Source organism: Pezoporus wallicus, unplaced genomic scaffold (genome assembly GCF_028554395.1).
Source record: "Pezoporus wallicus isolate ANWC-B61680 ecotype Strahan unplaced genomic scaffold, APGP_CSIRO_Pwel_v1 contig_6658, whole genome shotgun sequence".
In the NCBI taxonomy this organism is placed as follows: Eukaryota; Metazoa; Chordata; class Aves; order Psittaciformes; family Psittacidae; genus Pezoporus; species Pezoporus wallicus.
Genome location: NW_026642312.1, coordinates 7,492,508 through 7,506,076, shown reverse-complemented (window position 1 = coordinate 7,506,076; position 13,569 = coordinate 7,492,508). Strand labels below are relative to the sequence as shown.

The 13,569-nt window shown below is 39.4% G+C and overlaps 1 long non-coding RNA gene across 1 annotated transcript in view; it reads left to right on the top strand.

Annotated features, from left to right (window-relative positions):
- Nucleotides 1–678: 678 nt before the first annotated feature.
- The window catches only part of LOC130609670 (uncharacterized), a 28,945-nt gene continuing 16,054 nt past the window's right edge, over nt 679–13,569 (top strand). The window contains exons 1-2 of the long non-coding RNA XR_008974841.1: nt 679–768; nt 2,893–2,967. This is a non-coding gene — a long non-coding RNA (uncharacterized LOC130609670). The remainder of the gene's footprint in view (nt 769–2,892; nt 2,968–13,569) is intronic.

Sequence of the window (13,569 nt, the reverse complement as noted above, 5' to 3'; positions counted from 1 at the left end):
CTGTGTGGCTGACTGAGCTTAAACCATGACAATTGGTAATGATAGTATGACAGCAATATAGATCCATACTCAATAAAACATGCTACTTGTATTCAGGGCAGACTTCAGAAATCACAGGGGAAAATTGTGAATTTTGATAGGAAGAAAAATGAGATCTTTAGGAAGTAGAAATTCAAAATATTTTTAAAGAGATCTCTGAAGGTAACTGGAGAATGACCTGAGAGTTTACTGTGGATTAAAACTCAGAAGCTGTCTGGAGGATGAGAGCAGTGCTTCCTAAAGTAAGTAGCCCCTCACGACCATTTTAAATTAACCTTACAAAGCACAGAGAAAAGCATCCAATTCAGGAAACTAAAGCAAAGATAATGGAGTCCTTGAAGTATTCATTTTGTCTTTAAGGAAAAATTATATTACAAGGTAGGTAGCATTTGCAGTAAAATACTACACTGAATTGTTTTAAAGTCACCCTATATGGTGCCTTTAGCACCCAGTAGCATTATTATTTTGTGGTCTGTAGCTCTGAGTGGCCACTGGTACATGCAAAATCTCTACCCACAGAAGCAAGCACTGCTTGCACTTTTCTGAAAGGGCACATCTCCCATTCTTAAATAAAAAAATATTTTTGGACAATACTGTGAGCTGTTATATTGTTGAAACATTACATGTTTTACCTCACAACAGACATTAAGTTTTGAGCAGCAATGTTATTACTTGCAGCTAGCTAATAAGTGGGCAACAGCTGAGAGGAGAGGATATCTCTTGGAAAAGGTATGGTAGCTGCAGGACTGAGAAGTGCCGTGGTGGGATTTATCATCAGTAATGAACTGGTAGGGTACTGCCAGATTATGACTCTAAGAAGGAGTGAAAAGGAGGGTTGCAAGAACAGGGTGAGAATATCCCATTTTCTGCCCATTACAAAAAATGGGAGAGTTTTCCTTTTTGCCATGAAACTTGGCTGGTAGCTCGGTATTCAGGAGATATTCTAGCCATTAGGCATATTGCCTCGGAGAAACAAGTAACAGCTGAAGAGCAGAAGTAATGGCAGTTGCTGAACACTGTGCTGCATTTGCAGTGTTTGCAGAACAAGACACGTTCTGTGGCATGACAGCATTAGTACAAGGTAATGCAACATCAGCATTAAGAGCAGGATCCCTGATGGGCCTTACAGAAGATATGATGGCATTTTGGCTAACCACCATATCCTTGCAGAGCACTGAGCTGGTGTTATTGAGGGAACCCTGACTTTATTCTTGCACACGAGACTTTTTAGTGTGCATGCTCCTCATGCCTGTTAAGGGAGGGAGGGTTTGGTTTTTTTTTTGGAGGGGGGGAAAGTAAGAAATGTTCAAGGAGGGCCATGAAAGCTCTAAATGACAAAATCACTACCCACCCAGCGTAGCTAGTTGGCTGACTAGTAACAGCTGGAATAACATAATGTCAGGCAGAAGCCATTCAGAAAATGATTGCTTCAGACTGAGAACAATTTAAGTAACAAAGTTACAATACCAAGAGGTACTGACTGAAAGAGAGGGCACTACTCCTATTTTCCTGCCCTTCTGACAGAGCAACTTCATGTTTTTTTAAAGCATCTTCATTATCATCAGAACCTTGAGAACAGACCACCCATGAAAATAAAATATTGGAAATTTGATCTTCTCTGGCAATGCTCTGTCAGTGAAGATTGTCCACCCTATCTATATCTCATGACCAGTAATTTTGCTTAAAATTCAACACACATACCAAAGCTTTATTAAAAAGTTTCTGTCTGAGTAGTGTATCAAAAAGCTTCAAAATGTAAGGCTGACAAAACGAGAAGATCTATAGATGAGCCAGTGACAGTAATTGTCAGGCTTAACAAGGATGAAGGGTTATATATTATATTCTGCATCTCTATTTTTTTTTTTTAAGTAATAATCTTTGTGGCATTTGTTGTATAACTCTGAAGAAATGGGCTTTCTTATAACTCAGTGATCATGACATTTGTTTATTTTTTTAACATAAGTTCTTAAGAGAGTCCTCAGAAGTATTTTTATCCCTGACAAGCTATAGCAATATAAATTAAATGTCTCTGATGTATGGTTTTCTGTGATTATAACAAGGATGAGTTGTTCTTGTATAATTTCATTTTCAGATTACAGATTCTGTCATAAGTCTGAGGTACCCATATTTGGGTTCATGGTTTAGTTTACGAAAGACAACTGTAAACATCAGAGCTTTTGCTTTCTGATGCTCTCATATTTGTTTTCTCTCAGAACTACCATCTTCCTGAGGTTTACCCATAGGAAAGTTGACTGAATGCAGTATTATTCTGAAAAATGTGTTATGTGGGAGAGACGCTTCCTCATGATGTGCATCAAATATTGACATAATGAAGCCTAAACCAAGACTGTGCCACTGTATTTCAATGCAAAAATAAGAAATAAAAAAATAAAATCTGCTATTCATTGTACTGGTATGTCAAGTCTCAAACTGCTTCAAAGCAAGGAACTCATGATGCTTAAGTTGTAGTTTTTCTTTTTTATTTTCAAGGTAGAAATAGATTTTCCTGCCGTTATTGATATTGAATAGCACCAAGGACTGTGAGTAAATCCATTGATCTCTCATTTACTCATCTGTTGTTTCTCCTTGAGTGTCACTGTGCTTGTGTGCTACAAGAGCATGCATACAGGCAGGTACTGTAGAGCAGTTGATACAATATAGGCTTTCACCCCTGGTTGTTTCCCCAGTAACTTCTAGCAGCAAGGGCTGCTGTTTCTCAAGGTCTCAAATTTTGAATGCCTGCCTTGTGGTGGTAAATTGATGACACAGGCACAGATGTTTTTGTAACCAGGAAAAAAAAAAAAGTGATTTAAAATATTTATCTGTTTATTTTTTTTCCTTTCTTTGGAGCAGTTTGCCATCTGAGAAGCAGACTTCTGTGAACATTTTAATTGCAGCTTCTGAAAAGTAAAGCATATGAAATACCAGGTGGGCTAGACACTTTCTTAGTCTGCTGTTTCATCTGTCTTCTGCCTGATTTTATATATTTACTGTATTTGCTATTCCTTGATCTTTACCTTCCACATTTGCAGTTTTTAACAATGGAAATGCTAACTTTAATGAAATTCTCTTTTCTTAAGCCAGCTCCAAATTTGTTCATACGGATTTTCTCTCTGTACATTGTTATGGTTTAAGCCCAGCTGTAAATTAGACCACACACTCTCTCTCTCACTCCCTCCACTTTTCTCCCTGCTCCTGGCGGGATGGGGAGGAGAATCAAAAGAATGTAACTCCCATGGGTTGAGATAAGAACAGTCCAGTAACTAAGGTATAACACAAAACCACTGCTGCTACCACCAATAATAACAATGATAAGGGAAATAACAAGGGAAGAGATACAACTGCTCACCACCCACCGACCGATACCCAGCCCAACCCGAGCAGTGATCCAGCCCTTCCAGGTAACTGCGCCCAGTTTACATACTGGGCATGACGTGCTGTGGTATGGAATACTTCTTTGGCTAGTTTGGGTCAGGTGTCCTGTCTCTGCTTCCTCCCGGCTTCCCCTCCTCCCTGGCAGAGCACGAGACTCAGAAAGTCCTTGGTCAGACTAAACATTCTGACCAGTAACTAAAACATCGGTGTTATCAGTGCTGTTCCCAGGCGGAAAGTCAAAAACACAGCACTACACCAGCTACTAAGAAGAAGAAAAATGACTGCTACTGCTGAACCCGGGACAAATTAACATTACAAAACAAAGAAATCCATTCTTAAAGTAACAGTGTTGTGGCTTTATCCCTGCCAGCAGCTAAGTACCACACAGCCACTTGCTTACTCCCCACCAGTGGGATGGGGGAGAGAATTGGAAGGGTAAAAGTAAGAAAACTCATGGGTTGAGATAAAGACAGTTTAATAGGGAAAGAAAAAGTTGTACATGCAAGGAAAACAAAATGGGATTCATGTACCACTTCCCAAAGGCTGGCAGGCATTCAGCCATCTTCAAGAAAGCAGGGCTCTGTCACACATAATGGTTACTTGGGAAGACAAACACCATCATTCTGAATGTTTCCCCCTCCCCATCTCCCTTCTTTTTCCCCCAGCTTTATGTTCTGATCATGATGCCATATGCAATGGAATATCCCTTTGGTCAGCTGACAACAGCTCCCAGCTCTTTGTGCATCCCCAGTCTACTTGGTGGGGTGGTATGAGGAGCAGAAAATGTCTTGGCTCTGTGTAAGCACTGCTCAGCAGTAACTAGAATACCCCTGCTACCAAAACAGTTTCCAGCAAAAGTCCAAAACACAGACCTGTACTAGCTACTACGAAGAAAATTAACTCTACCCCAGCCAAAACCAGCACTATTGATCACATTTGTAGATGTCTGACACATGCATTTCCTATAAGTGCATTAACTTTAATATGTGACACGGCCTGTTCTGAACAAGTTTAAAAAATCCCAGTAATATCAATTTCCAGTTCTCTTAGAAAATTGAAACATCTCAGTTCACAAACATTTCCTCATACACATTTTGAACATTCACTGCCAGTGCACATGTGTATACATCAAGAACTGCTTAAAGGCCAGTGTTTTATACTGTCTGAGAACTTGATAAGTCTAGTGTTAATTACAAGCTTGACATCCTTGGACACCCAAGAAAACAAACGTGTGGTTGATTGGTAAAGCAAGAAATGTTGAACATACAAAACCACACAATTCACAGATAATTGCGTCATGACTTCAATAAAAATAGATCAACCATAAAGTAAACACTACTAAGATAGCTGGAGAAAAAAAAAGCATTTATTATGGTTACCGTAGTCGTTAAGTGGCCATAACATAGAATCACAGGAAAAATTCACTTCTGACACTGAAACAGAATTTTTCAATAACAAAGATATCTATCTTTTCTTTAACTCCAGTAGCTTAACTGCTTTGTTCTCAAGAAAAAAAAACCACAAACTTGTTTATTCAGTTTCACAACATCTGTTTTAAGCATTGGAATCAAAATATATGAGGATTATACTATAGGATAAATTTACCAGTGTATAACCAGTTTTGTATATTTAAGTCAGTAGATTTTTTTCTCTTTATTACTGAGTTATACCAACATTAAATTGACAAAATGTAGCAGTGGATGGGGCTCAGAGATTATATACTGTTTATTGTGACTTTATGCTGGATAAAAATAAGGCAGTTGAAACATTTATGCTTAGAAGAAAACAACTCAACTTTGATAAAATGAAACTCAGCAACTTTACTTTTGTAGGAAAGCATTTTTTCCTTTCAGAAATGTCAAAAAGTAAATTACACTTAATTAATCAAACTCTGAGTGATTCCCAATTAGTTTCCTACAGTTCTATGACATCTCTTTCCATTATTTTGGAGTGTGAAAACAATAAGCAAACAAGAATGACAATACATAATTACCAGGAGAAATTCAAATGTCAAAACTTCATGAAACACTCTCTTCCTCAAGCTCTGAATGCTTGCTTCTGTAAAAGTCAAAAATCAGGTTTGTGTACACTACCCAAGTAATGTCTATTCAGAATGCCTCTGACAGCTTCCAGCAGTGGAGGGACTGTCACAGTGTCCTAGTTTCCACTGGGATACAGTTTATTTTCTTCCTAGTAGCTGGTGCAGTGCTGTGGTTTGGATTTAGTCTGAGAATAATGTTGATAATACAAGTTGATGCTGAGCAGTGCTTACCCTAAACCAAGGACTTTTCCATTTCCCATGTTCTATCAGTGAGGAGGGACACAAGAACCCAGGAAGGAGCACAGCCAGGACAGCTGACCGAACTGCTAAAGAGATTTTCTGTACCACAGCAACTCACACCCAATATATAAACTGGGAGGAGGTACCCAGATGGAATTGATTGCTGCTCAAGGACAGGCTGGGCCTTAGTCAGGAATTATACTGGATGGTGTATTGCGCATCATTTGTCATTTCTTGGGTTTTATTTCCCTCTCGAGAAGAGAGAAAAAAAATTCTTTTCATTAATATTATTATAATTGCTGTTGTTATTACTATATTTTAATGTATTTAAATTATTAAGCTGTTCCTACCTCAACCCACATTTTTTTACCTTTTTCTTTCCAATTCTCCTCCCCATTACATCATGGGGAGTAAGCTAGCAGATGAGTGGTGTTTAGTTGCCGGCTGGTGTAAATCATGACACACAGGCAGTGACACAGAGCTCTCCCTTGCACCACTGTAGGATGGGAAAGATAAAATACATTTCATTTTAACCAAAATCTTAATTTATATGTATTCTAATTTCCCTATGTAAAAATATCCCCAGGATGGAATTCTGTTCCTGTTCATCCTGTTCTTATTCACACAAATGTTGCTGCTGAAGCCAGTAGAATTACAGAAATTGACCATCAATGGTTTCCTTTCTATGCTGTAGGGAATTGAGACATTTAGTCAAAGGTAACAAAAACAGCCAGGAAATAAAAATATCATTCATAAATGTCAGTACTTCCACAAATGATACTTAAGAAAAAAAAAAAAAAAGAAAAAGAAATTTGCAATATGGGTCCCATTCTTTCTACTGCATAAATGGCATTTTTAGTTATTCTTTGTAAAATGCCAGCTGTCACCATAGGAGAAACATTTCCAGAAAAGAACACTATAATTTCTTTCTCTGTGGCCAGTGTTACTGGTGTCTCTCACACATGAAGATCACTGATGCACGCATTTTCAGTTTCATCTTCCAGACTGAGACTTCTCTGCAGATGTTTTTGCGCATTCTTCAGCAAATGATGGTCAGAAATCAGTTTATTTATTTTAAATGGTATAGTGTGCTATGATAATTTCATTCATTTACTTTTTACTTTTCTAAAAACAAAACCAAAGCAATTCTCAGCATTTCTGACTTGCTTCTCTCTGCTTTTTTTCCAAGAAAGATAATAAAAATGGTTCTATCTTGAATATAGCCTATCTTCAGAGTGTTCCTGATTTTCAATGCTTAATCATTGCCTTCTTAACCTTTAGCTGATTTCAACACAAGCATCCTTTGCACTGTTGTTTTGGTTCCTGTGTTGGAACAGTTAATTGCTATACAGACTGCATATGTGCTTGCAACCAGAATCTCATCTAAAAGTAGCATCTGGAAATTCAGCTTTCTTCCTTATTTTGTTTCCTTTAAAGGAAATCTTTTATATCATACCCATATGTGCAGGCAACTTTCAAATCTCTATATCATTGACAGCTGCTAAGTCTAGGGAGAAGGCTGCTGAAAACACATGCCTCATGAGACATGCACCACTTCCTTACTAACCACAGCTTCTTGCTGAACAGTGTCTCCTCATGGAGCAGAATAGAAAAGCATGGAAATTAATTAGGAGAAAATAGAAGAGAGAAGGCATATGGGGGAACCTCATAGTTACCAGAAAAAATATTCACAAATGATAAAGAGCTGGTAAAATTTCTGGGAAGTTTCTCAGGATTGCTATTAACACAATAATAGTAATCTGCTGCTTTTCTCTGTATTCGCTATCAGCACTCTACTCACAGACAAATATCAAAGCCGTAGTAATGAAAGGGGTCTAAAACTTTCAGAACTGTAATTTTCTAAAATTATCAACCCACCTTAGGATAAGTCAACTTAGGTTCTTGGAAGGCAGACGGAGAGACTGTGAGAATGAAGACCCTAGGCCCACTGTACGAGAGGATCTGGCTCAAGACCATCTTAAGAACCTGAACGTACACAAGTCCACGGGACCTGATGAAATCCATCCGCGGGTCCTGAAGGAGCTGGCAAATGAAGTTACTAAGCCACTGTCCATCATATTTGAGAAATCATGGCAGTCAGGTGAAGTTTCCAAAGACTGGAAAAAGGGGAATATAACCCCCATTTTCAAGGAGGAGAAAATGGATGACCCAGGGAATTACAGACCAGTCAGTCTCACCTCTGTGCCTGGCAAAATCTTCAAGCAGATTCTCCTGGAAGGCATGCTAAGGCACATGAAAAACAGTGCTTGGTGACAGCCAGCATGGCTTCACTAAGGGGAAATCCCGCTTGACCAATTTGGTGGCCTTCTATGATGGCGCTACGGAACTGATGGACTGGGTAGAGCAGTTGATGTCATCTACCTGGACTTGTGTAAAGCGTTTGACACTGTCCCACACGACATCCTTGTCTCTAAATTGGAGAGACATCAATTTGATGGATGGACCACTCGGTGGATAAAGAACTGGCTGGATGGCCGCACACAAAGAGTTGTGGTCAATGGCTCAATGTCCGGCTGGAGACCAGTAACGAGTGGTGTCCCTCAGGGATTGGTGTTGGGACCGGTCTTGTTCAACATCTTTGTCACTGACATGGACAGTGGGATTGAGTGCACCCTCAGCAAGTTTGCCGATGACACCAAGCTGTGTGGTTCAGTTGATATCCTGGAGGGAAGGAATGCCATCCAGAGGGACCTTGACACACTTGTGAGGTGAGCTGATGCCAACCTCATGAAGTTTAACCATGCCAAAGTGCAAGGTCCTCCACCTGGGTGGGAGCAATCCCAGGCACAGCTAGAGGTTGGGCAGAGAAGAGATTCAGAGCTGCCCTACAGAGAAGGACTTGAGAGTGTTGGTTGATGAGAAAATGAACATGAGCAGGCTTCAGTGTGTGCTTGCAGCCCAGAAAGCCAACCATATCCTGGGCTTCATCAAAAGGAGCATGACCAGCAGGTCAAAGGAGGTGATCCTGCCCCTCTACTGTGCTCTTCTGAGACCTCACCTGGAGTACTGTGTGCAGTTCTGGTGTCTTCAACATAAAAAGGACATGGAACTGTTGGAACAAGTCCAGAGGAGGGCCACGAGGATGATCAAGGGACTGGAGCACCTCCTGTATGAAGACAGGCTGAGGAAGTTGGGGCTGTTCAGCCTGGAGAAGAGAAGGCTGTGTGGAGACCTCATAGCAGCCTTCCAGTATCTGAAGGGGGCCTACAAAGATGCTGGAGAGGGACTCTTCACTAGGGACTGTGGTGATAAGACAAGGGGTAATGGGTTAAAAACTTAAACAGGAGAAGTTTAGACTGGATAAGGAGGAATTTCTTTACTGTAAGGGTGGTGAGGCACTGGAATGGGTTGCCCATCCCTGTCAGTGTTCAAGGCCAGGTTGGACAGAGCCTTGGGTGATATGGTTTAGTGTGAGGTGTCCCTGCCCACAGCAGGGGGGTTGGAACTAGATGATCTTAAGGTCCTTTCCAACCCTAACTATTCTATGATTCTATGATTCTACTTCTCCCCAAAGAACAAAAATGCTGCATGGTTACACCGTGAACAGGAAGGCATAGGGGCAACCACAGCAGCACATACTTCTTGAAAGCTGAGGAGCACCTTGCAAATTATGTGTCGGGACCCCCTTTCAGATGGAAAATAGAGCAGTTAAGGTGAAAAGCAAAATTATGAGTTAGGCCTACTGAAATGATCTGAAATGTTCAGTGAAAAAAAAAAAGAGTGATTTATAAAATATTAGCCTTTGACCATTGTAAGATCCACATTCAATAAAAATACCATTCAGTCTCCAGGCTAAAAAGACACAAAGAGATGATGGCTGTATTTTACTGTAGAATTTGTTTGCTCTCCAGTGCAGTGATTGTTGCAAAGCTGAGGTAGTTCTGTACATTACAGTTTTCTCCTTGCAAAAGAGGAGCATGTCTTGCAAACATAGGTTCAAACTGGTAATGAGAATTGCAATCAGTCTCAAGGGAGAACTTCTGTCAAGAACCAGGTGTTCTGCAGAATTTGGGTGAACCACTCTTGACAGTTCTGCACTGGACATGATAAAAGCAAAATGTGATTGGATGCTAACAAAATCCATCCTTTCAAGGACTGCGAACTGGGAGGGAAAGTGTTGGCCTCTTTTCCCAAGTAACAGGCAACAGGACAGGAGGAAACAACCTCAAGTTGCACCAGGGTTTTTTTAAAATGCATTTGAGGAAAAATTTCTTCACCAAAAGGGTTGTCAAGCATTAGAACAGGCAGCCCAGGAAAGTGGTTGAATCGCCGTCCCTGGAGGTATTTAAAAGACGCATAGACATGCCGCCCATGGACATGGATTTCACAATGGTTAATGGTTGGAGTCAAAGATTTTAAGGGTCTTTACCAACCTAAATGATTCTATGAGTCTATGCTGGGTGCTGCTGCTGCTGCACTCAGATGAGTGAGTTGGAAGCTCCTCAGGCAGGAGAGAGAAAAGAGTGACCTGTAGTTCCACCTTATGGCTCCAAGTCTGACATCAAGGTATGCTTTCATCTAATAGGCATAATCACAGCAACAGCTTGGAGAGGAAATCAAGAAGTATTAAGTATATATATTTAATTTTTAACAAATAATAAGGGTTTCTAGTACCTGTTTACAGAATATAAATGTTTCATCTCTTGGAGACTGACTGGATTTCTTTTGGACCCAGATATTTCTCATATCATTCTCTGTGAAAATCTTTATCTCAAGGTAGCCTTGGGGTATTTATGTTTGACAACTTAAGCATGCAAGGAGCCTTCTGTTTCATACTTTGAAATACAGCTTGCCAAGGATGTTTAAACTGCATCGCATTTTTTGATTGCCCTAAGCAGTCACAACTGAAAATCTTTGCTTTCCTCAAGCAGCTCTTGGAGCTGAAGGTGTCACAGTGCAGCCATTTCGGCCACCTGGAGTCCAGGTGGTACTTACCTGCAGCCATCTTAAATTGCATTACAACTTAATATTGCCATGAGGCTTCTTTAGCCTGATATTCCTTGTCCCTGCTCTCTCCCAGAAGTGAGAAAGCCCCTTTTGTAAAGTATCTTTATTACTTGAAGCTGGTAAAAGGTCTTTTTGACTGATGGGCTCAGTTCTATTAATGAAAATCTAAATTGTTTTAAAAATCTAATAATCCTGAAAACTCTTTTTAAGTGTAGTATTTTTTAGCAAACACAATATAAAGCAAGGCTTTATAATCTGCAGTGAAAACACTGGATCTTTATGGAACAGTGCCTGTCAAAGAGCAGGCCGATTTGGGCAAGCACGATTTTGTGGCCTTCCCATCTGCTACTGGTCAAGGATGTACTGATAAATGATTTTTCAGTAAACAGGCTTATAACTTCAGAAATTATTTAATTCTCTGGAATCTGTAACCACTATGCAGGTCAAACATAGTTCCTCAGATCAAGCGGAGAAAGATTTAGGAAGCAGAAAATACTGTTGAACTCCTGATGCCACTAGAATTTCTAGAAGCCATCACTAACAGCAGTTAGCAGTAGGGGAACTCTATGAACACCATCAGTCTGAATTGCTCCTTTAGCTCTTTCCAGGTGCTCCAATGCCAGCAGCCGTGCGTGGTTTTCAAGGCTAAGCAAATAAGATTTAGCTGAGTTGTCATTTCTACATTTTTTATCCCTTTTATTGCAGTGATAGTCTTGAAAATGGAAAGCAGTCCTGAACACTCAAGGTTTATTGTGGATTTAACCTAATCATCAAAGTTACTCTAAATCCCTACTAGCCACCAAAAGTTAGGATTCTGAGGACATGAAGTCCTAGACAGCATCCTGTCTTGTATGTTTAGGAGTTATGATTTCTTAATTCAGTTAAGATCCTGTTGAGTTCTCCATCTGACTTCGAAAGGAGGCAGTCCCAGTGCAGTCAAATACTTCCATTGCAGTTTAATCAAGCCATGCAGGGCCAAATGGCCAAATGTGGTCACTGTTTTGGGTACCCAGTACTAACTGAAAACACTTGAAACACTTTTCATCTATTCCAAACCGAAAATCTGGCAGAAGCAGAGCCAAACCTGCAGGAGGCTGATAGCTTTGACCTTAATCTAGAAAAGCACTTTGGCTCATATTTAGTGTGACACACTTGACAGTGTCTAGTAGCTGCTCACATAAACTGGAGGATAGACTTTCAGGGAGAACAGGCAGAGAATTCTGCTGTGTTATTTCTGATTGCATGAATTATGGTTTTGTCCTCTTTGCAAGGATGCATTAGGCAAAACTGTTTGAGAAATGAAGCTTTGCTTTAAAGAAAGGAAAAAAATACCAAAAATTATGATGGAGCAAGGTTTGCCAAGTTAACTAAGGTCTTGGTATTTGGAAGAGCTAATGTTCATCATCTGAAAGCCCGTAATAGTTGTCTCTCCTATTATCCTGTCACGTAAAAGTAACAGTATTTATAATGAAAGTGCTTTGATTCTAAAATACATATTTCTTTTGAATATCTTAGAGTATCTCTCAAAAAAAAAAAAAGTAAGAAGACCTTTAAAACTTTAATGTCTGCATTAGGTAATAAAGTTTATAAGTAAAGGAAGTGTGTAACAATTTTGCAGCCCAGTGCACAAATGTTGCCTGTAAATGGTTTCAATTAATTTTCATTTAACTGCAGATTGTGAGGTGAAAGTTAAGGATCCATCTCTGGTTTGGAAGACACCTTTCCCTGTTTTTCCATGATTTGTGGAACTTTGTAGAATTAGTTTTATCTTTCACACTACAATTTTGCAAATGTCTATGAAATGTATTTTATAGAAGATATGTTTTCTGGAAGAAAAAAAAAATCAGGGAAGATTTGCAAAAATTGTTAACTTTTCTCAAAGAAAAACTGGATAAATATCTTGGGCTTAGATAGTTCTGAATGGAACTGGAACCAGTTTGCTTGTAGGCGCTAATCAAATGCATTTATTCAGCCAATCCACTTGAACTTTGGCAGTGTTTGATAGGCAATGTTACATGTTCCCATTTTCCCATATGGTATAAACTTGCTTGTGAAATTATCCTGCTTATGAGGGAAAGTTTCAATCCACAACCATGTTTTTAATTCTTAACTGTATCGCTGGCTGAACCATTCTAATGAATATTAAACTTTGCCCTGAGACTGAAAAAAAAAACATACTAAAATTTGGAATTCCTAGTAAGATAAAATGGTTTTGTATTTTCAATTAGATGATACCTGCACTGACTTTATGCACAACTGCTCCAGCTGTACTCCTTGTCAAAGTCAAAATATTTAAGTGAGAGATGATGGATAAACTCTTTTCATCAATGGTTAATATTCTGTGTTACAGTAGCACCTAAAGACACCAACCTGCAGTGTTGTGCTGGGGCTTATAGAAACAACTAAAACTGATCTTTTGTCCCATGTAACTTGCAAGCAACAAAAAACCCTTGATTCAAGGCCTCTTTCCTAACAGCGAGATTTCTAGCATTGGGACCACAAATTCCTGGGCTTAGAGGAATTCTAGTGAAAAATAATTAATGGTAATTGAAATAATTATTGGCAGCAGGCCACATAAAAGCTTTCAGGTTATGTATAATAAGAGGGTAGGCTGATTTTTATCATTCAGATCCAGTCATTCTCTAAAGCTGTTTTTCATTTTCTGAATTTCTTCTTCCTATTTGCTATTTGAAGGTCTCATTATCTTGAGACTAAGTAAGTTGTAGCCTCACTTCTTGTTTTGTAATAGCCTATGGGAGACAAATACAAAAGCCAGGAACTTGATATAAACGGTAAGACCTCCATATAATCACTCCACATGCTCAAAAACTTCTCTTTTTCCTATTATCACATGCAGGAGTTGAGAAATAAAACCTCACACAGGCAAAAAGCATTATGTAATTAAT